At 41.9% G+C, this 9,916-nt stretch overlaps 1 protein-coding gene across 1 annotated transcript in view; it reads right to left on the reverse strand.

Moving 5' to 3' along the window:
- The window catches only part of LOC309961738 (uncharacterized protein), a gene marked incomplete at its 3' end in the record, with an annotated part of 368,845 nt that extends 360,370 nt beyond the window's left edge, over positions 1-8,475 (reverse strand). The window contains exon 1 of the mRNA XM_082839243.1: positions 8,441-8,475. The remainder of the gene's footprint in view (positions 1-8,440) is intronic.
- Positions 8,476-9,916: the final 1,441 nt, after the last annotated feature.

Here is a 9,916-nt window from a genome sequence, read left to right on the forward strand (position 1 = left end):
GTTAATTCAAGTTTTTTTTTTTTCATTGAGAAAAACAAACTCCAAATTATCAGTTTCATGAATCCCTGCCAAAATCAGGAGCAGTTTGGTCCCTGCCAACGACAGACAGTTCCTGCAGGCGGCAGGCAAAACCTGGCAATGGCTGCGTTGCCTTTCATGGCACCTCCACTTGACAGCACCCTTCCTGGAGCTATCTTTCGTACAGAATGCAGATTGCCTCCTGCTCCAGGCTTTCTCTCTGATTGAGCAACTGCTCCCTGTCCCCTCCCCTGCCCTGGGTGCAGCCCTCTGGCCTGAGGTTGTCAACTCCACAGGCAGGATCCCTCCCTCACCCAGCTCTCTTTCTGTAGGTCCGCATGACAATGATCTGCTTCTACCTCCTCTAGCTAATACCTCGTCCTTGCTCTGTGCCAGGAATGTTGACATATATTAAAACATTAAAGAATACCTCATCCTCAAAACCACCTTATGTGGTTGTTACTATTATCACCCTCATTTTACAAGTGAAGGACTTGAGCACAGAATGAATAATGACTTAGGCAAGTCACACACCTGGGAAAGGATCTGCACTCAGGGAAGTCAGGCCCTAGAGAGTTCTCTCTCTTCACAATGACATTATATAGCACCTGTTTCTTCTCAAGTATTCATTCATCAAACCATCATTTATTTTAGCATTATTACATGCAAGTTACTGTGCTAGATGCTAGGGAGTATATCAATGAGTAAAAAAGATACAGCACTTTTTCTTGGGGAGCTAACAGTCAACTTGGGGTGACAGACAAAGGACAAGTGAACCAGTATAGTGTCACTACTGTGGAAGTGTTCTAAAGGGAAAAAACAAGGTTAGACAGAATAACAGTAATTTTCCAAATCTGCTAACGAATAGTCCTCATATTATAAAGCTGAAAACTATATATTAAGGGAGAATTAAGAATTAGTAAGGATGTAGGGGAAGGTGCATTCGTGGGAAGAACTGCACTTAATTCATTTTCTCCTTTTCAAAAGCACAAAGGGAAATAGCAACCAAATAACACAATATACAGAGTGTCTGTTTTTCAATGAAAAATGCCAAGTAAAGAGGTCTTTGTATTGAAATCCACATAGCATTATCCTCCACTTCTGAAGATTTTTCCCCCTGCACAAAACGGCAGACGGATTGCTGTTTCTGTCACCCAAAGGCACGGGTAACAGTGACATCTAGTGGCACACAGTGATATAGGAGGGTGAGACAGAAATGCTCAGTGAGAGCTGAGAGCAAAACCTGGGAACTAGGGAGCTACATTTAAAGTTTCCTGATTTATGTGGCAACAAAACTGTATTCCAATGGAATCAGTGAGTCCTGTCTCCAAGAAAATATTTTTCTGGGTCAACATTTGGAAAAGTCACTTAATATTCACTGCTGGGGAATGAGAAGCCGGTAGTCAAATCATACCACCTCGGTCTTGGAATTGGAAAGGTGGCAGCAGTATTACTGGGATTTTTTTTTTTTTTAAGCATTATCAATATGGCTGCAAGAGGTTATGCTTCTCAGATAGGAGGATAAAGGTAGCTGAATAGACTTCTGAATGCCAACCCTAAAAATTATCCAAAGATATTAAATTTCACTTTTCTTTCTTTTATTGCTGTACTGATTATTTTCTCCTGTCAACAGAAGAGGCCACCTCAGGCTACTCTCTAGCAGCTGAAACTCTGGCACTCAGCCCTTTGGATTACACCTATGAGCTACACCACTCTGCCCTTCTCTGCCTTGGGTGCCAGCCACAGTAGCCTTTTGTCTGGTTGCCAGGTCAATAATCTCTCTTGGCATCTGCCTTTTTCACCCCTTCCCTCCTCCTCCCCCTCCATCAAGAAATCTAATTCCAAGTTGGGAGGCAGAAGTTCAGAAATCTTTGAAAGCTGCCATTTCCACTGCCCACACTCAGGTCTCGCCTCTGCACATACTGCCCGATGCCAACTTACTTTTCTCCCTCCTCCATAACCTCCTGTATCTTGCAGTGCCCAGGTTGTCACCTGAATCTTGCCCTCACATCTGCTTCCCTCCCCTTCTTCAGCAGCAGGTGTGTCTCTTAATAGTAACGTCCTGCCATGTCTGTCCCAAAGGCTCAGCACATCTAGTCATCCGTCCTGGGATCAGCAGCCTCTTCAGAGTTATCGACTTTGGGACTTGCCTGTCAGAGGTGTCCGGAGGCCTCGAGCTGGCCCACAGCATCTGGGGAAAGGAGAGCTGACAGTCCCCTGAAACCCACACAATCACGTCTCTGAAGAGTGGGCCAAGCTAAAGCAAACGATTGCAGGCTAGTGTGACAGAAAAGACAAAGGACAAAGTCACACCGAACCCCAATAGATGACAGTTTTATTTCTTTATACACTTTGAAAAGACATATTCAGGGCTACTTTATTTATTTATTTTTTTAACATCTTTATTGGAGTATAACTGCTTTACAATGTTGTGTTAGTTTCTGCTGTACGACAAAGCTATATGTATACATATATCCCCATATCCCCTCCCTCTTGCGTCTCCCTCCCACCCTCCCTATGCCACCCCTCTAGGTGGTCACAAAGCACCCAGCTGATCTCCCTGTGCTATGCAGCTGCTTCCCACAAGCTATCTATTTTACATTTGGTAGTATATATAAGTCCATGCCACTCTCTCACTTCGTCCCAGCTTACCCTTCCCCCTCCCCATGTCCTCAAGTCCATTCCTGTCTTTATTCCTGTCCTGCCCCTAGGTTCTTCAGAACGACTTTTTTTTTAGTCAGGGCTACTTTAGAACAGTCTTTTAGCAAAAAAAAAAAATTAAATATCTGGCATGATTTTTGCCAGCTATGAAATGAAAGAATTTTTTTAAACACATGCACTGGGAATTTTATACCTTTTTTTGTTTTAGAAAGGGGATCATGTCAATGTTCAATTCTGAAACTGCAAATTGTATAGAAATTATATTCTGAAAATATAGGACTTTCATCTCACTTGTTTTTAAACACTTATAGCCACTGCGCTATCACTATCAATTCTCCCCCAAAAAAGCAAAGTCAGAGCTACCTAAAAAGGGAGCAAAAGAAAACGAGAGCAGAGAATTCCCTGGTGGTCCAGGGGTTAGGACTTGGAGCTTTGCTGAGGCCCAGGTTCAAGTCGGGGAACTAAGATCCTGCAAGCCACACAGCGTGGCCAAAAAAAAAAAGAGAGAGAGAGATAGAGAGAGGGAGATCAAAAGGCAATTATTATCTACCATAGAAATATCCATTGAGCAGAAGCTGAAAAAATGACTCCAAAATCTGTGAAACTAGGAAAATGTTTACTTGTAGCAATTCAGAAAAGATGGATAAATCACTAACTAGTAAGAAAAAGTGAAGTTACAAAAAAGTCTTTGTAGTATACTTTAGAGATATTATTACTTTTGTGTTGCTCTGTTATACATGTAACATAGTGTTCAGACTTGACAAAATTATTTTAACTGGGGTATATTGTATTAAGGTGGTTTCTTTTTCTTCCAATAGCAAAGCAGGAACCAGAATCTAACATTTTGATTACCAATCCAATGCTATGTATACATTTATGTAGAATTTTTAAATATTAAAAGAATGTGTTATAGTAAATAGATGATTTTATGAACTGAATTGTGTCCCCCCAAATTCATATGTTGAAGCCGTTAAGTCCAGTGTAATGGTATTTGGAGGTGGGACCTTTGGAGATGAGGTCATGAGGGTGGGGGCCCCATGACAGGATTAGTGTCCTTATAAGAAAAAGAGAGAGACCAGAGCTCTCTCTGTCTCTCCACCACATGAGCACAGCGAGAAGATGGCCCTGGGACTAAGGCAAACCAGGAAGAAGATCCTCACCAAGAGCCAAATCTTCGGGCACCTTGATACTGGTCTTCCCAGCAGCCAGAACTGTGAAAAATGTCTGTGGTTTAAACCATCCAGTCTATTGTATTTTGTTACGGCGGCCCAAGCTGACTAAGACAGATGACATCAGCCTCACACACTTTTCCATTTCTAAAATAAACATAACCATAATCATGGAATCCTGACTATGCACCACTAAATCAACTAAATCACCTGATCTACCAAAATTGGCAAATGATTGGGAGAAAAGGAAAACTCAGCCCTTTAAAAGGAAGCAGGTAAAGAGTAGAGATGGCATCATATAACCCTCTTTCATGGAGTGTGTAAAACGAAGAAAAGAGAATATAGAAACAGATTGAGATGAAGAACGAGGTCTGGAAAGACTGACAAGGATCACAAGGTTTAGATTTCACATACTGAGGGCCCAGGGATTGTGTTTGGAACTTGCTTTGTCCTCACCATGTTTTATTTGTGTTGCTAACAAGATATTCAGCTTAAGATGACAGGAAGCCAGTATGTCATCCAGGGACTAATGCTAGAGAGAAAGGCGTATGGAATGAACAGGCTTCTGCAAGCTAAAAGAACAATGGAAGGTTTCTCCGTCTTTACAATGTGAGTGATGGATCGATGGTGAGTGCTTGCCTAAGGCTGCAGCTCTCAAAGACATTTTTCATTATTCTTTTAAAAGTGGTGCATCAAAATAATTCTCTGACTCAGAAACAAAGAATTCACTGAAACTGGTTACAGTTTGGTTGAAAAAGAAACCACCATTCCAATATACCTGAGTTGAAATCCATTGTTTCCTGGTTATGTGACCTTAAACCAAGCAGTTAGTCTCATTGAACCTCAGTTTCAATCTTTAGTCTAGAGATAATACATGTCCGCAGTCTCTTACCTGATATCCTTGGGATCAGATTTCAGAATTTTTTATAATGTCCCAGACTCACAATGTTTGGGACAGCAATTAGTAAGCAAACATATTGATATTCCTTCAGAAAAATGAAGTATCAGTAATCTACTAGATGAGAAAAATAAAATTTATTAACAGTTTTCTGGCAGTTCAAGTTAGGTGTTGTCACCAAAATTACGAAAAGAACTTTCCAATTTAGAGCTTTCTGGATTTTTGAATTTGGGGAGGGCAACCCATAACTATATTCATCCTAGAGTGATTGTGAGGAATAAATGGTGGATAAATGGCATATGGTGGATAGAAACTCATAAGATTATGGAGGATGGATTACAAATGAGAACCCAAGGAATGCAAGTACAAGGGAGATCTTTCCTGAGCATAAACGCCCTCTCCTAAGATAACCAACATCCAGTTGCCAAGTGACCTGAGAGGAACACTGAGAAGGTACATAGATCCCCCTTCTTCCACTCAGTATTCCCTTCTTCAGACCTGTATTTCCAAGCCCTATGGGAGCCGGCCCTTCTGCAGTTTGGGGAAGGAAAGTGCATATCAACAGTGTTTTCTTTTTTAACACTCCACCTACCTTCTAGCTCACTTCTCCCTCTGTGGGCCCCCAGTGAAGAGGAAAGAGCTTCGTGCATTGCTTTACAGTTTTTAAAACATGTTGCTTCCATTGCTTCTTTAATCATTACACCAGCTGATGACAGGCCTGTCTTATTAACCTACTATTTGCAGTTAGTATCAGGACCTAGGTTCCAAACTTTCTGTATCCCCTTCAGATGGAAGACATCATCCCAGGATCCCTCCTAGGGTCCCGAAGACCTCTCTCTTCTCAGTTCAAAGCCCATGTCTGCTTTTCCAAGCACTAGTTCTTATCTCTAATCTGAAGAATGCTTCCAATCCTGTCCAGTGACTCATTCAAAAACATCCCACATGCATCCCCTCCTCAATCCCCCTAGGAATCCACCTTTCCTGCATTCTATTACCATGGGTTTTACAATAGAAAATTGCTTTACAGTCCTAGCAGCAACAGCAGCCATTCAGCTACCACAGTGAGCAGAAATCTGTTCTTTCATGGTTCCTATGCAGCTTAACAAAAGTCATAGACACAGATATTAAATCTATCATTTATATACCCCAAATCACTACATAGAGATGTAGCTTGATTTGAATCTAAATTCTAATTTTTAAAAGCCCTAGTGACACTTACTAAGATAGGGGTTTAGGAGAGTGAACAATTACCATGGAAAAGCAACCACCCACACAAATATCTTATGACTCAGACATTATATTTCTTAAACATCTTCTTTAAAAGAATACAGTAAGTCAGGACAAGAGTCATCATTTCAAATATTCCAGTAACTAACAGCAGGCCTGTTACAGTTGCTGTCACTTTTGTTTAAATTCAGAGCTCAACAGTTATGCACATGCACATGTGTGTGTATGTTCCTGTGTATTTGCACATGAGCATGTAAGCTTGATGCCTACAATGTATTTAAAAGCGTTAAAATGCAGTCTATTCCTATGTTGCTGAAAGGAGTACTTTTCTAAGATAACAGAGTTATCCAAGTATCTCCTACAAGAAAGATTACTTTTATTATTATTATTTTCAGCAATATAACCATATTCTTATTATTTCATAGGCCATAATTCTGATCTGATACCAAATTGCACCTATGAGCCCACTCACTGTCCCTGTACGTGCAGTGTGTGTAGATTCCGTCGTCACGTTATATAATGCAGTACTATATGGCTATTGGGTTTCAAAACACCACGTGGCGAACACTTGGAGAATTCAAAATTTTGTTACCATGGGGACAAGATGTTGGTCCTTCTCAGTGCAGTCAACACACTTCCTCGTTCAGAAAAACTATTTCCACAGGAAAATAAATGAGCTCAAAAACTGAAGCTTTTAGTTTTAAAAGAATGACTATTTTCTTAAAGTTCTGTATTTAATAGTGACAGCAGAACTGGGCAAGCAATGGAGAAATACTTAGGAAGCCTTGTTTTCAAACACTTATTTCTGACTTTTGTTTTCCTCTCTGGCTAGCACTAGGTGAAGGAACAGATTTCAAAGATCTCGTGCTGCACTTCTCAAGTGCCTGTCCGATGTGGTAGGTTACTAAGTGGCCATAAATCATTTCTCTTCCTTTTCCTATATCCGTTTGCATTTGACTTTGCAGCTCTTGCCACAAAAAAGTTGGAATCTATTCCGTCACTCCCTGAATACGGCCTGACATTGAGTTTTGTCTGGCCAATAGAATGTGGCAGAGCTGAGAGTGTATCAGTTCCATGCCTTGAGTTCAAGCGCCCTACATTCTTCCACTCTTTCTTGGGATCCTGCCTACTTCTGTGTGAACACACCTGGGCTGTACTGCAGACAGATGAGAGACGCTGGCTTAGCCATCTCCACTGTCACCCAGTCTACAACCAGCCAACCCTCAGAAGCAGAGCTGCCTAGCTGAAAGACAACTGCTTGCAGACACGTAACTTAGTCCAGTGAGACCAAAAGAACAAACGAACCCACAGAATCATGAACAAAATAAACAAGTGTCTTAAGCCAGTAAGTTTTGGAGTGGTTTATTATATAACAAAAGGAAATCATATACCATATGCTTCTTTGTTAGTTCTGTCAATTTTGAAGGACATATTTATAGACATGCAGCTGGGTTCTTAAAACCAAAGGTTAGTCTGGAGTGACATGAATGCCTATTAAAAACCCCAAGCAGGTATGCACAAGCATAAACAAATACATTGCCCTCACTCTGACAATATGGACAGCAAATAGTTCCCTTTCATATATGAATTCAGATGATTTTTATGCCTGATTCTGCAGAGTCTGAAAAGAAAATTTAACCCAGATGAACAATCCCTCCCTCTCAATTGCATATTTACTGAATGAAATCACCTTTGCTCTCCCAAGAATAAGATGAGTATACTGCTACAGATTCTATGGAGAACACACACACACACACACACACACACACACACACACAATGAAAGCGAAAATCCCATTAATGTGTCTACTGCATGCAAAGGAGACCATCATCCTTATTTTATTTATCAGTGGTAGGTGAAATCTCACATAGTGGATAGTAAACAGTTAAATTTAAAATATCTTGGATTTTTAAATGTTTATCTCTAAAACAGCTTCTCCTTAAAAAAAAAATTTGTATGTTGTTCTTCAAAGCTTCTTTTTCCAACTCTGTTTATGCCACCTTCCACTCTCTTTTCCTGGCCATGGGGACCCTAGAGCCATGTATTGACCTCACAAGCTGAAGGAACCAGAATCCCTGTGTCACTCTTATAGGGGAGAGCTGCTCTAAAGAGTCATCCAGCACCTGCTTAATGCTGTATAGGCAAGAAATAAATCACTGTTCTGTACATTAAGATTTCAGGGCTTGTAACCACAAACCAGCAAAGCCTACTGTAATAAAGTATTAGGGCATATAGACATGCTGATAGGAATGATCCTGCAGAAAGGAGGGAAGGGCATTGATGCAGGAGAGAAAGGCGACAATTGCAGGAACCCATTTTCACAGATAAGACTACGGAGTATGTGAAGCTGGTATACTTGCTGAGGGAGGATCGGGGGTACTGTTTTGGTTACCACTATTCTGGCCCTAAATCACGAGGCAGATCATTGGCTGAGACTGTAAAGGGGAGTGCAAGTATGAGGACTAACCTGATGCTGTAAAACAGTCTTCTCGGGGCTTCTCTGGTGGCGCAGTGGTTGAGAGTCCGCCTGCCGATGCAGGGGACGCGGGTTCGTGCCCCGGTCCAGGAAGATCCCACATGCCGCAGAGAGGCTGGGCCCGTGAGCCATGGCCGCTGAGCCTGTGCATCCGGAGCCTGTGCTCTGCAACGGGAGAGGCCACAACAGTGAGAGGCCCGCGTACTACAAAAAAAAAAACAAAAAAAAAACAAAAAAAACAGTCTTCTCGGGAAGAAGAGAGTAAATGTTAAATGTGAGATGCTCCCACAGGTACTGAATGAGTGTTGTTTTCCTTTAGCCGTGCTCAGCTGTTTGGGCACGGGCTTTATCCAAGTGGAGAGCAGGATCTAATCAGAGTGGAAGTTTTGCCAAGCAGGACTTATAAAATATAACAAAAAGATGAGGCACCACAAAAACAAAGGTGTAGAGAGGCCATGATTATGATGTGGGACCATGAAATCTGATCTGAGGAAAGATGTGAGAGCATGGTGCTATCAGCGAGCTATGTCAGTCAACATGGGCTACCATAACTAAATACCACAGACTGAGTAACTAAAACAAGAGAAATTTATTTTCTCACAATTCTGGAGGCTGAAAGTACAAGATCAAGGTTTCTACGAAGTCTCCTCTCTTTAACTTATAGATCGCCATCCCCTCTCCCTGTATCTTCTCAGGGTCTTCCCTCTGTGTGTCTGTGTCCAAATTTCCTCTTCTTATAAGAACACCAGTCTATAGAATTAGTCCCAGCTTAATGACCTAATTTACACTTAATCACCTCTGTAATCACCTTTGTAGACCTATCTCCAAATACTGTCAGATTCTGAGTATTGGGGATTGGGACTTCAGAGTCAGCACTTTAGAGGAACACAATTCAGCCCATAACAAGGGGATTGAAATGGAAAAACAAAGCGACGTCCAGGAAATAAGATGCACAAAATTGAGGTTTTGGAAAATAGGCCTCAATAGGATCAAGAAAATAGATGTCAGGGCTTCCCTGGTGGCACAGTGGTTGACAGTCCGCCTGCTGATGCGGGGGACACGGGTTCGTGCCCCGGTGCAGGAAGATCCCACATGCCGCGGAGCGGCTGGGCCCATGAGCCATGGCCACTGAGCCTGCGCGTCCAGAGCCTGTGCTCCGCAACGGGAGAGGCCACAACAGTGAGAGGCCCGCATACCACAAAAAAAAAAGAAAAGAAAAGAAAAGAAAATAGATGTCAGAGGTGAGGAAAAGACAAAACAGTTGGGGATGAAGCAGTCAAGAATAAGGCACAGAATGAATTATCCTTGTGGATACTGAAATCACCAAGCTTGATGACAGAATCCACAAAGGAGAAAAATACAGTAAACCAAAGTAGAGAAAGTGCTAAAATCTTCCATGAACCTGTGTTTGTGTGTGGGAGGTGTGGGGAGGGAGAGTGGGACAGGTGGGAGGGAGAACGGGAGGCA

This window comes from Leucopleurus acutus (assembly GCF_964270905.1).
Source record: "Leucopleurus acutus genome assembly, chromosome: 5".
Taxonomy (NCBI): domain Eukaryota; kingdom Metazoa; phylum Chordata; class Mammalia; order Artiodactyla; family Delphinidae; genus Leucopleurus; species Leucopleurus acutus.